Source organism: Zootoca vivipara, chromosome 1 (genome assembly GCF_963506605.1).
Source record: "Zootoca vivipara chromosome 1, rZooViv1.1, whole genome shotgun sequence".
Classification (NCBI taxonomy): Eukaryota; Metazoa; Chordata; class Lepidosauria; order Squamata; family Lacertidae; genus Zootoca; species Zootoca vivipara.
Window position 1 is genome coordinate 14,053,185 of NC_083276.1, and position 13,463 is coordinate 14,066,647.

At 46.9% G+C, this 13,463-nt stretch overlaps 1 protein-coding gene across 4 annotated transcripts in view; it reads right to left on the reverse strand.

Moving 5' to 3' along the window:
- Positions 1 to 2,847, reverse strand: part of EXOC3L4 (exocyst complex component 3 like 4) — a 38,967-nt gene extending 36,120 nt beyond the window's left edge. The window contains exon 1 of one of the 4 annotated variants that reach the window (XM_060271709.1): positions 2,518 to 2,839. The gene's annotated coding sequence lies outside the window, so the exon portion shown is untranslated. Of the gene's footprint in view, positions 1 to 2,517 lie in introns of all 4 variants that reach the window. The other 3 variants (XM_060271711.1, XM_060271717.1, XM_060271714.1) reach the window with 3 other exon arrangements.
- Between the last annotated feature and the right edge of the window lie 10,616 nt (positions 2,848 to 13,463).

Genomic DNA, 13,463 nt, shown 5'->3' on the forward strand with positions numbered 1-13,463 from the left:
ACTTGGCTGGAGAACTACAGCTGAGACTCGGAAAATTAGAATATCGTCGAAAAGTGCATTTATTTCAGTAACGCAACTTAAAAGGTGAAACCAATATATGAGATAGATGCATGGCATGCAAAGCAAGATCTGTCAAGCCTTTATTTGTTGTAATTGTAATTATTTGTCCTTCGGCGGGTCAATTATAAATGGAATGGGAATAATGAAATGTAATAGCGATGTTTATTTTTGTATTATTGTAACTATTTGTTTTATTACTGTGGAATTTCCAAAAGAAATCATTGGTAAAAATTAAAAGAAAAAATAATAAGTTGCATCATTACTGAAAGAAATGCACTTTTCGACGATATTCATATTTTCCGAGTTTCACCTGCATAGCTGCCAAGTTATCCCTTTCTTTAAGGGATTTTCCCTTATGCTGAATAGGCTTCCTCGTGAGAAAAGGGAAAACTTGGCAGCTATGCACCTGTACATTTCCAAATTTGGAGAACTGCAAATTTTGAAGCCTGGCTGCTTGCGCATCATTTTTTTAAAAAATCCGAATTGGTTAAGTTTGCATTTAAAGAGCCAACTTAATTGAATTTCCAACCCCCATCCCTAACAACGATGAATCAAACCCAGCTGTCTCCTTGCAGGTCTGGTTATAACGGCTGTAATGATAAGCTCCCACACTTTGAATTTTGCCACTCCGCCACCGGCCAGGCCAGATGTGTTCATTGCTACATCCAGGCATGTCCCTGACCTACTAAAAAGATGACATTCAATCTCCAGACTATAATAGGACTCCCTTCCTCTCTGTCAATCTGTTGAATGAAGCTGGAGATGGAAAACCTCCAAGGATCTCGAGCGGGTCAAGGCAAGTCCAGGGATTGATTTTTCCCTGCGCTGCTTATTGGCCTCTCCTCTCTGGAGTCGATTCAGTACTTGTTTCTGACCTGTAAGGCGAACCCTCATTTGGACACTCCGCCTCGGTTAAAAGGGGCCCCGCGAGGTGCGGCTCAGATACCTTAAGTTTTCTGAAATCAGAAATACGTCAATCGCCATGGTTGCTGCTCTGTGGTTTTGAAACATGCAATCCGTTCTTGTAACGCCGTGTTTGGTAGGCCGGCCAAGAGGAAAGGGGGAAAATGGGGCTCCTGTGCTTTTAATAATGTGTTGCGGAAGGAATTTCAGCAGGTGGGGCGGGGAAGAAAAAGTACAGCTAATGATTTATTTTTTTAAAAAAACAAAAGGACAGACATCTTGCTGTCTGAAGAAAAGGACAAGGCAGTGCCCTCTCCCCAATCCACATACAGAAGCCAGCTATACAGGCAAATGAAGTTTGCTTCAACACTAGTAATGGAATGGTCTCTTCCACCATGCTCAGGGGCGTCTTAGCCATAGAGGCTACTGGCGCAAGGCGCCACGGTGCCACGTTCTGGAGGGCGCTTTGGAGGGCGCCTCCGCCATGCCGTGCTGTGCCCAGAGCCTCCTCCCTGCAGGAGGAGCCACCCTCAAGCCCTGCCGCAGCGCCGCTCTTGCCCGCCTCTTCTCGGGCTGCGGGCGCTGTTGCGGGGAACAGGGCTGGCTCTAGGGGTTGTCTCGGTGGCGCAGGGTGCCAGGGCGCCGGGCCGGCAGGAGGGCGCTGCGCCCGCCCACCAGGGCAGGGGCGCCGGAGTGATCTCCTCGCCACGGCGCCAGGGCACCCGACCGGCTTGAGACGGCCCTGGCGGGGAAGCTGGCCACAAACCTCCCGTTGGCGTGGCAGCCAGGGCTCCCTGGGTGGCAGCGTTGCGCAGCCGCTTCGGCCGAGCAGGCGGAGGTGGAGCACAGGTGGCAGTGTTCCTGCCTCCCTTTCTGCCGCCGCCGCCGCCACCACCTTTACAATCTTCGTAAAGTGGAGACGGCTCGTCTGCCCGGGGGGGGGGGCGGAGGAGCCGTGGGAGGAGGAGCGGCGCGGTGGCCCCGTTTGTGCTCCAGGCCAGGAAACCTGCACGAGCCCTTCTTTGGGGCCGGAGGGAAGAGACAGGGTCTGGATTCCCAGGCTGGGGACCTCCTGTTGCGCTTCATCGAGGTGGCGGAAGGGAGGGAAGAGTGGGGGGGGGCGCCCGAGGGATCCCTGCATTACGGCGCCAGATAGGCTTAAGACGGCCCTGACCATGCTTGAGGCAGCAGTTGAGATTAGGGGTCCCGGGAGAGACCATGTTGCAACAGGGGGGTTTGCAAGAGAGGCTGCCCACCATCATCTGCCGCCTGAGGCAGTTGTATCACAGTGCCTAACAGCAGAGCTGGCACAGAATACTACATAACACTTACTACATAGCACTATTAACAATTCATTTAAAATAGACCAAGTATTTAAGTGTCTTTTGTGTAGATGGTTGCTTGTCCTCTACTGATTAAATTATGCCTCCCCCCCCCATTTAATCTTGTAAATATCTAGGAGGAGGGAGGTGGTTCATATCCACCTAGAACACACAAACTATGATGGGGAACCTAACAGGGACCTCCAATCCTCTAGTTCTCTTCATGACTCACCTGGTTTTCTTAAATCTGCAATTTCTCGCACTCCCCTCCAACAAACAGTTGTTAAGACACCTTCTCCGCAGTGGCAGGGCATGATCTCATCTTCTTTTGGCTTTGCAAAACTCGACTGAACCCTGTACAGAGAGCATAACAGAGAAGGAAGAGGGGGTATTTTATTTAGGCTAAAACCAAAATCCTTTCGCCACCGGAGCTGCTTTTTTGTGTGTGTATGCTGCAAAAGGAAGTAAAAAGAAAAAGAAAAATACTCCGGCTACCCTTTCTTTTCCTTTCTGTTTGCAAGAAGGAATAGGCAAGCTGGGAACAGTTCCAAAGGTCAGCTTGGGGGAATTCCACCTCTGCTTGGTTAATGATTTGCACAGCAGAGTTTGCCGGAAGGCTTGGCACCCTGACAACAAATATGTATATTTAAGATCCACACTGAAAAGGTATCCAAACATGGCAGATTATGCTCGCTTGGCATATTTCCTTCTGGGTTCCCCCTCCTTTTTCTATCCTCACAACAGCCCTGTGAGGTAGGTTAGGCTGAGAGGCAGCACCCAGGGAGCTTCCTGGGATAGTGGGGACTGCTAGGCCACACTGCTAGGCTTCACGACTTGGCTGTTCTCTCCACCGTTGAAGGAGAGTAGCACGTGAAGGCATATCTGTGCTGCAGATTTAAACCAATTGTCCTCTGAGAATCCTAGGAAAGGTTATTTACTGAAGTGGCTGAGAAATTCTTATCGGAGAGGGTGGAGCAACTAATCAAATTTTTCACCTTTGTACACACACAACACGCACACACACTTCTCTCTAACTTCCACAGAGACAAGAGGGAGCCGATTTCAGAGTCTGAGACACATTTTAGCCAGGCAAAAGCTACTCAGACTGTGAAGCCGGGCCAGGGAGAGACACCCCTGGGTCTAAGGTCTTCCACTCGCATCTTAAGACTTTCCAGGGGAAACCTGGGCACTCTACATATCGTTTGAGAGATTCAGGCTGCAGATGCTGGCACAATTGAACTGCCCCACCCCTTCGAACTTTTCCATCTCAGCAGGTCAGTCTTAAGAACAACTTGTAGCTAAGAACTTGATTATTTCCTTCTCCCTCCCAGTTAATTTTCCTTTTGCGTCGTGTCTCTATAGATGGTGGGCGGTTTGGAAGGTGGTCTGGGAGCATTTTATTTTTTTTGGACTGTAGAGCGGGATCATAAAATTCTCACAGATAAATCTGATGCAGCTGGGCCAGCGGACGCTATAGGAGATGAGAGACATCCAATTCCATGCTCTACAATCTGCTTTTAACTGCCCTTATGAAGATGAATATATTTGTGCCTTTCACATTTCTTTGTTACTGTGGCAGGTGAACTTACAGTTTGACCACGTATCTTTTTTTCCTCCAGGGGGTGTGTGTCTCATCTTCTGCTCTTCCTTCCCTCTTTCAGCTGGCACTACCAGAAAAGTTATTATTCAGAAATGGCCTTGCAGGGTTTCCATAGAGACTGTGCCTGAATCCAGATCAAATAGCTCATTTTTGAAGAGGGTGGTTTTTTGTTTTTTGTTTAATCTTCTAGGTGCAGATTCACTCTCAGCGGTAAGATGGCTTCTCTTTCCAGCTCACATTATCATCACAAGTCTAGCAAGCCAAGCATTACCTTTCATTATTCCTCCACAAACACCATTGGCTCACCATTATCCTTCTGTGCCACTAGCAGGACTTCCACAGGGAGACCCTTTATTCAAATTTGGTGAACAAGTGTTTTTAATAACATGTCACCCAGTTAAATGCCATTTTTTAAAAGCAGAAACGACAACAAAAAACCCTTCTTCTTTGCCGATCACTCAAAACCGAGTAAGATTGTCTTCCATGAACGTGGCCTTAACCGTGAGTCCATAAGTGACACTGGAGGCCAATTCTGGATCCACACATCCTTCCACGGTGGGGATATAGGTGTTCAGGCAGGAGTTGATCATGGAGAGGGTTTGCCAAGCGTGCCTTCCTCTTAGCACTTTTCTCCCTTTCGTCCTGAGTTTGTGCTTCTTCAAAGCCCATGGCACCTTTGGTAAAGACTGTTCTCCAATTGGAGCGCTCGCAGGCCAGTGTTTCCCAGTTGTCGGTGTTTATACTACCTTTTTCAGATTTGCCTTTTGAGTTGGGAATAGAGTAGTTGCTTTGGAAGACGATAATGAGGCATCCTCACCACATGACCCGTCCAATGAAGTTGATGTTGAAGAATCCTTGCTTCGACGCTAGTGGTCTTTGCTTCTTCCAGTACACTGACATTAGTCTGCCTGTCTTTCCTAGTGATGCATACAAATTTTCGGAGACATCATTGATGGAATCTTTTGAGGAGTTGGAGATGGCGTTAAAAACCCTATCACTGCCATTCCATGGTGCTGCAATGGTCGGGGGGAAATCCACAGTTTGTGTTCGAGATGTTCACTGCATGCAATTATGTTAAGTGCAATTGGCACTTGGCCATAGTCTACAGTTTAATGGGGGGGGGGGTTATTTGCATTTTTCACCTTCTAATAGTGGCAGTACAGTGGTACCTTGATTCCCGAATGGCTTGGCTTCTGAACAAATCAGCTCCCGAACACCCCAATGACCACTCCCCACATCAAATGGGGGGTGACTTTTCCGCAGTCGCGCGCAGCCCCCTGGATCCCAGAGCGGCCCCTGGTAGTTTGGACTGGCATCCTCCCCAGGCTGGATACCTGGGGTCTCCGCCTACCTCAGCCAATCAGCCAATCCCGCCTGGGGAGGCGTTGCCAGGGGGTTGCCAGGTAAGGGGAGGGATCATACAGCACACAGAAAGAAGCACCAGTCGGCTCCAGGGCTTCTCCCACCCTCCACACCCTCATTTAAGTCTTATTTTTGCAGGTTAACCTCTATTTTCCATAGGTACGCAGGCGCTGCTACGTCAGGGCCGCTTTTGAAGGGCCAGAAAGGAATTTGCCTGCATTGGCAGGTTTCGCCTTTCCCGTAGCAATACGCCACAACTTTGGCGGTTTCAGGCCTTGGGCGGAATCCTAGTCTATTGCTCTCCCCTCCAGCGGCGGCGAATGGGGGGCAGGCTCTCTGCTTGAACATATGTTCTCCAGCGCCAGCCCAATCCCCACACATTCTGGATAACCCTGAAGTCTCCCAGAGACCCGGCTGAGAGGGATAAACTCCCAATGCCTGAGCCAAGGTCTCCCTACACCTGAATCTTAATAAAATTGTGGCCAATTTTAATCCCATAGCAAGTTGTCTTGAGTCATTATTCCGCTCAGGGGTTGCCTGGGGTTTGGGGGACTCCACCTGTCCATGCAAACCCGGTGTTTGTGAACGTTTTTTGGAAGCAAAAAATCTGTCTCAACAGTCGCCATTGTTTCCAGGGCCAAGCAGCCAATCAGAAACCACGCCTTGGTTTCTGAATGTTTTGGAAGTCAAACAGACTTCCAGAACGGATTGAGTTCGAGAACCAAGGTACCACTGTACTAGAAACAAACAAACAAATCTGAGACAAAAATAAGCAATGCCAGGCCACTTGTTTTTTTGTGGGTGAGAGGAGGACTTGGCAGCTTGCAAATATTGTTGCATGCCACCCCAATCTTCAAGCAGTGCAGGATCCCAGGGTTTCTGGGTGCTTGCCCAGGGTTCCATTTCTTTGGAATAAGGAAGGGGAGATAAGGATCCGGTCTGCCTGCTGGATTCAGTTCCCTGTTCCTGTCGAGAAAGAATCTAAAATTACCTAAATGTACCGCTGACTGCTGATGCTGATAACATAAGGCTTGCGCCACAGAGATGCAATGATAAAGGGGCACTCCTATCTCCGTGCAGAAAGATCCATAGCCTACCATCGTCAATAGGATCTTTCAGTTCAAAGATTCTAGGTTCCTCCTCTCAGAGGCAAACATGGGGTCTCTTGCACCCTTGGCAAGGAAGGAACTGTATTGGCACCCCCCACCCCCACCAGAAAAACAACATCACTTTACCGCATGTCTTTGTGCTGCAGTGTGAGAAAGACAGGAAGCTTCTCCCATGCTTGATCTCGCCGCAACAGCAGTGGCACGACACATAAACATATATGCCAAACACTCCATAGTCTCCCCCTTCTTGCCGCCTTGCCATTTCTTCTACCGCTCAGGTCCGAGCTCTTGTCTGAACTCAAGACCTTACACAGATAACTGGAGATAGATTTACAGGCGATTTTTGCACCTCTCCTGGAGCTGGTTTCACCAACTGCTCGATATGCCTCTGCCTCCTCTTTGCTCTATGGTTTTAGATACCCAGTCCATCACAAGGGGCATTGCAATATCAGATTGCTCTTCATGTTCACAGCAAATTAGGCACATTATTCCCTTTTTGTGACAAGCAAAGCTTTTTCCAGGCTCTGATCCACTTAGCAAATTCATTTCTATTTTTTTAAAATAAATATTTTATTAAGTTTTTGCATACATCCCATACATCATTTAACGTTTCTTCACATCTTATACAATCTTTTTGGACTTTCCTCAGCCACGTCTAAAGATTTCCAATCATCCTAACTTCTTCTTCTATTCTGTAATTCGCTAGTACTTTAAAAAACAATAACCAAATTTTACTTTCTTACCTTTTCCCTGTAATAATAATAATAATAATAATAATAATAATAATAATAATAATAATAATTATTATTATTATTTACGGTATTATTTATACCCCGCCCATCTGGCTGGGTTCCCCCAGCCACTCTGGGGGAACTATTTCATATAGTTCTCCTTACAAAACTTCTTGTAAACTTACAAGCGTCATTTTTTGTTTACAATTGTCTTTCAAATATTTCTCAAATTTAGTCCAATCCTTCAAGAACCTCTGGTCCCGTTGATTTCGAATTCTCCCTGTCATCTTGTCCAGCACTGCTTAGCAAATTCATTTCTGACCCATCTTTTATCGCTCCCCACCCTTGTTGTGCCATATTGACCCCAGACCAAAGCAAACCAGTAGCTATCAAGCGCCAGTTATCATCACATGCAGTCCTCTATGTGACTTTCAACCAAAGGCCCTCGTTTTCTTTCTTTTTTCTTTAAGGAGGCCAATATCTCACACCTTTTCCTTTGTGTGTTAGGGTCTTCTCTTTCATTGCCCAAAGGTGTTGACAGGCAATTAACAGGCAACCAACGGGACTGTATCACACCCATTTATAGGAGTCAACTGGTCCCAATAAATCAACCTTGCTAAGTCGCCATCATCTGCTTGGTGAAACCTGCTTGCTTGATCTGCAATTTGATCTGCAATTTCCCTGGGCTTTCTGACCATGTAGCCACAGTGACAGAGGAAAATATTGATATTTTTGCTTTGCTTTGTAGCCTGACAAGATAAATCCTCCCGTCCGCCAAGAAATTCCACTCTCAACAAGTTTTGAAAAAGGGATTCTACCTTTTGTGCGTGGTTTGATCCTCAGAGTTAGCTTATGGAGGCATTCGGCAAAGTCTCTATGTTTTCACTACTCTGTTTCAGTATCTCTGTTATGCCGCCCGGACACAATCAGAGGCTTCTTGTTCTCTCAAGTTTGTGTTTCAAAGTCACTGGATGTTGCGGCGCGAATGCGACAAGCAGAAGAGGCAGGTGGTAATGACCAGAAAGATCTCCAAAACTCGTTAGAGCGGAGAGCCTGCAACTTCACACCTGGTACAATTTAATACCACAGCTTGATGGCTGCCCAAATGGGCTTTTAAAAATTGTCCAGAAGGAGCTGTCAGAATGGGGACGTGCAGCTGTCTGACATGCTCTACGTGAGTGTGCTCATTGGTGGTTTCTCATCTGGAATTTGAAAGCCCAGCTGAGAGATGGCACATTTCAAACCCCCTTTTAAAACAATCCCTTGCAAGATGTTAGAGGGCGCTGGTGTGCTTGCTACAATGTGACTTTTAAAAACTCTCCTTAGCAAAGGTAAATGCAATGAGTAGCAGTGTTGCTGCTGGTGTGTTTGTTTGTGTGTGTGTGTGTTTTACAATTCTGTGATTCTATGGAAATACTTCAATTTGAGTCCTATAGAAGTATTGCAATTTGATTTCTATGGGAATTATGAAATTGTTTTTGCAGGAGTTAAAACTCTGTGCAAAAATGGGCTTGTTAGGAGAAATTTAAGGTAAAGGTAAAGGGACCCCTGACCATTAGGTCCAGTCGTGACCGACTCTGGGGTTGCGCGCTCATCTCACATTATTGGCCGAGGGAGCCGGCGTATAGCTTCCAGGTCATGTGGCCAGCATGACAAAGCCGCTTCTGGCAAACCAGAGCAGCACATGGAAACGCCGTTTACCTTCCCGCTGTAGCGGTTCCTATTTATCTACTTGCATTTTGACGTGCTTTCGAACTGCTAGGTTGGCAGGAGCAGGGACCGAGCAACGGGAGCTCACCCCGTCACAGGGATTCGAACCGCCGACCTTCTGATCAGCAAGCCCTAGGTTCAGTGGTTTAACCCTGACATTTACCCCCCCCAAAAAATATATTCTTTTGTGGGGATTTTGTTACATTGACAAATATGCTGCAGAAATATGGAGAACTGAATTTAAGAAGGGAGGAGAGAGAAACTGAAAAACAGATCCTTCTATCCCCAACCCTGACCTGCTCTATTTCTTAGGAAGGAACTCCATTCATTCACAAACACCTATTGTTTACATTGCTATTATTCAGGGGCCAACCCTCAATCCACTTTGTGAGGCTGGGATCCCACCCTCACAGAGTGGCTCAGGAAGGGCAACGATGACGATAAGTTTGATACTGTTACACTGACTGCAGCAAAATTCCTCTCGGAGCCAATAATTATCAGAAATCAGTATGTACAGGCTAAAGCCCCTCTGTTGGCTAGCAAGGCTGATCTTACATCTCAATAACTGTTGATATATATTATTGTTGTTGTACTGTGTGGGTCTATGGACCGCAATAAAGCTGTTTGTGTGTATAGATGAAACCGTTTACTTAATAAATGTGTTTCATTTTTAAAACACACATTTATTCGATCAATTCGTATTTCATAAAATGTGTTTAAGATCGTAAGCCTGCCATCCTAACCACTCTTACGAAGGAAGTAGCCCCATTGGACGCAACAGAACTTTACTTCAAAGCAAAGGTGCATATACCGTGTTTCTCCAAAAATAAGACACCGTCTGTCAGGGGTTATTGCGACTACTCCAGAGTAACGACCGTCCACATGCTTCTCTTTTAACAGTCTTTATTGGTGCACTCTATTTACAGTGTAACGAGGTGTGGGAAACATGTTTGCTCATTCCGATCCAGAATCCGGCACTGCCTCCCTGCGCGATTTTGGCCAACATAATAGTCTCGGGACAGTGAATCTCCTCCCCTTTCTCCTCCTCCGTAAATCCGGTGCCGGGAGAAAGGGTCTACGCTCCTTCCTTTCCCCCCTTTCCGCCCCTCTCTCTTCCCACCTGTGGAACAGGGGCTCTCCCATGCTGCCAGAGACCTGGCACTCACTCTCCGCTTCCGGACTAGCCCCTTCAGACCCCGCGCTTCCATTGCTGCTTGGGGAGGAGCTGTTCCTGATAAGAGGGGGAGGTTCCCTATACTCTCTCCCCCTTACACTGTCTTATATTTATTTTTCCTCAAAAAAACACATGGTGGCTTATTTTCAGGGGATGTCTTATTTTTTTTATTAAGTATGGTACAGTTTAACCTACAAGGTTAAACTGCCTATCACTATGGCTTATTTTCGGGGTATGGCTTATTTTCAGGGTATGCCTTATTTCTGGAGAAACCAAATAGAAAAGCACCATTTCTGCCCACCCAGGGCTCTACCCTGCAATCAAGTGTGCACTTGTCTCATTTTCTTAGCAAATTTCTAGGTGCAGACCTGCCTTCTGCCCAGTCAAAATATGGGCTGTGTTTCTTGTCTATCTTTGAATGGATCCTTGAGACCTGCGTGTGAAAAGTGAATGCATTTGCAACATCCCACCAGGGCAGAAATGGCGTCAGCACCCCCCCTCCGTGAAGTAAGAAACAAGACAACAAAGCTATATATTTTTACTGGACCAACATTACTTGATAGAGTTGAGCACGAGCTTTCAGACCCTTGTCTTTATGCAGAAACACATTCCAGGAGGCACACGGAATTAAGGCAGTTTGAGCCTGAGCACCGACCAATTAAAATCATGGAAGGCTGCGCTTATGGAGTGCTCTAACAATGGAATGAGTTCCCTCACTTTGGCTGTGTAGCAACCTGGCTTCAGCACATCAAAGCAGACTTTACAGTGGTTTAAGCAGCAGGAAGTCTCACAAGCACTGATCACGACTCAACATGACATAACTGCATCCTCCTTTGCACTGGGTTTGCCAGGCTGGTTAGCAGATCCTCTCCTATGGTCCATTGTCCCTCAACAAGACCCCTGACATTCTTTTTGAAAAAAGAATATTTATTCAGAATTCCCCCCCCCCTCTTAATTTTCAATTTCCTTTCTTTAATAGTACTGTATTTTCGGGGAACTTTAGCAAGACTCAGGAAATTGGGCGGAGAGGGCAGGCAAGGGAAGTTAAGGAAATTACCGTACCACGGACAGATCCAAGTGGAGAAGATTGGCTGGATGAAGGAACCCAAGAGCAGCAACCTAGGATGTTGCTCTAGCAGAGGTCTGGACTGATAATCACTGGAAGTGATAAAGGACCTACATTGGCTCCCAGTATGTTTCCAAGCACAATTCAAGGTGTTGGTGCTGACGTTTAAAGCCCGAAATGGCTTTGGCCCTGTATGCGAGAAGGAGCGTCTCCACCCCCATCATTCAGCCTGGACACATTGACTGACAGCAGCTCTCTGCAATTTAAGACTGGGGTTTCTTTCCCAGGACTCCCCAGGAGATGCCAGGATTAGGCTCTGTGATCTTCTACATGCAAGGCTGCGTGAGCTACGACCCTTCCCCAATTGGACAATCCAAGTATTCAACTGCCATTTAAACAGCATTGAAAATATAAGTACGTTTCCGAGCACAATTCAGAGTGTTGGTGCCGACCTTTAAAGCCCAAAATGGCCTCAGCCCAGTATACCTGAAGGAGCGTCTCCACCCCCCATCGTTCGGTTCAGCGCCGAGGGCCTTCTGGTGGTTCCCTTATCACGAGAAGGGAGGTTACAGGGGACCAGGCAGAGGGCCTTCTGTGGAACGCCCTCCCATCAGATGTCAAAGGAATAAACAACTATCTGACGTTTAGAAGACATCTGAAGGCAGCCCTGTTTAGGGAAGTGTTTTTTTAATGACTGATGTCTTAATGTATTTTTAATCTCCTGTTGGAAGCCACCCAGAGTGGCTGGGGAAACCCAGCCAGATGGGCAGGGTATGAGTTGTTGTTGTTGTTGTTGTTGTTGTTGTTGTTGTTGTTGTTGTTGTTGTTGTTGTTGTTGTTGTTATTCATAGTAGTAGTAGTAGTAGTATTCCCAGCACTTTAACTGGATACAGTAATTTGTCCAGTGTGGGAGAAGTCCGAGATTTATAGTTTATATTTTCCTTTAGATGTGCTATAAGTTCAAACTCATAGCTGCCAAGTACCCCATATCTCCCAGGAAACTCCCGTTTATTCGTACCGTTTCCCGGTGGCCCCCTGTATTGGTTCCTCTCCTGTTGTTGTTTAGTCGTTTAGTCGTGTCTGACTCTTCGTGACCCCATGGACCAGAGCATGCCAGGCACTCCTGTCTTCCACTGCCTCCCGCAGTTTGGTCAAACTCATGTTCGTAGCTTCAAGAACACTGTCCAACCATCTTGTCCTCTGCCGTCCCCTTCTCCTAGTGCCCTCAATCTTTCCCAACATCGGGGTCTTCTCTTCTCATGAGGTGGCCAAAGTATTGGAGCCTCAGCTTCAGGATCTGTCCTTCCAGTGAGCACTCAGGGCTGATTTCCTTCAGAATGGATAGGTTTGATCTTCTTGCAGTCCATGGGACTCTCAAGAGTCTCCTCCAGCACCATAATTCAAAAGCATCAATTCTTTGGCGATCAGCCTTCTTTATGGTCCTCTCCCGTTTATTCTCCCTTATTCTGCTCCTGCCAGCGACCTTTTTTTTTTTTCCTGCTTTGCCCATGCAACTTCCGATGTCGCTTTGCCCATCTATGGGCACCAAAAATGGCCAGCGCCGGCAATGGAAGTCTCGTCTACGCATGTCCGGAAGTGCGTAGACGAGACTTCCGGCACCGGCCATTTTCAGTGCCCATAGATGGGCAAAGCAACATCGGAAGTTGCGTCTACGCACTTCCGGACATGCGTAGACCTGACTTCCATTGCCGGCAACGGCCATTTTGGGTGCCCATAGATGGGCATCTACGCAACTTCTTGTGTCACATGGCTGCCGATCCCGGATTTTGCAGTCCAGGACTTGGCAGGTATGTTCAAACTAAAGATACCATAGATCTATTGGTATCGTTTTTGGCAAGAGGGTCGGGCAAGACTTATTGTAGTAGCAGCAACACTCTCCTTGTATCTTTCAGCCTTTTCGAAATTGGGCAGGCCACGTGTCAAATTCCTTGTCAAAAAGAATACGGTATACATTTCTGTTTCAAAACTCTGGCTGTGTAAGGGGCTATAAGAGAATGTTGAATTACAGTAGCAATAACAGGAGCTATTATCGTGATACAAGTTTTTGCGTTCCTGGAGCTTGGTTTGATTGTAAGAAGTGACAGGGACACAATGAATCACCCACACAGGGGTGGGTGTTGCCCATCCCTCTGACATCGTTGGAAAAACTACCTGTGACAGCTGATTGACAAGCGTCCTATCCATCACAAGTTTACAGCAGCAGACAATAGCCCCCTCCCATCTGCTCACATCCTATACATACAATGGCTGCAGTAAGTAAAATTTATAGCACAGCTTTCCTATAATGAAGGGGTAGGGAGCCTCAGGCCGGGCTGAATGTGGCCCTCCAGAATTCTCTATTTGGCCCTTGGGATCCTCCCCAGATCACACTTTTATCCATTAGTCACATCCCTCCCTAGTGCTAC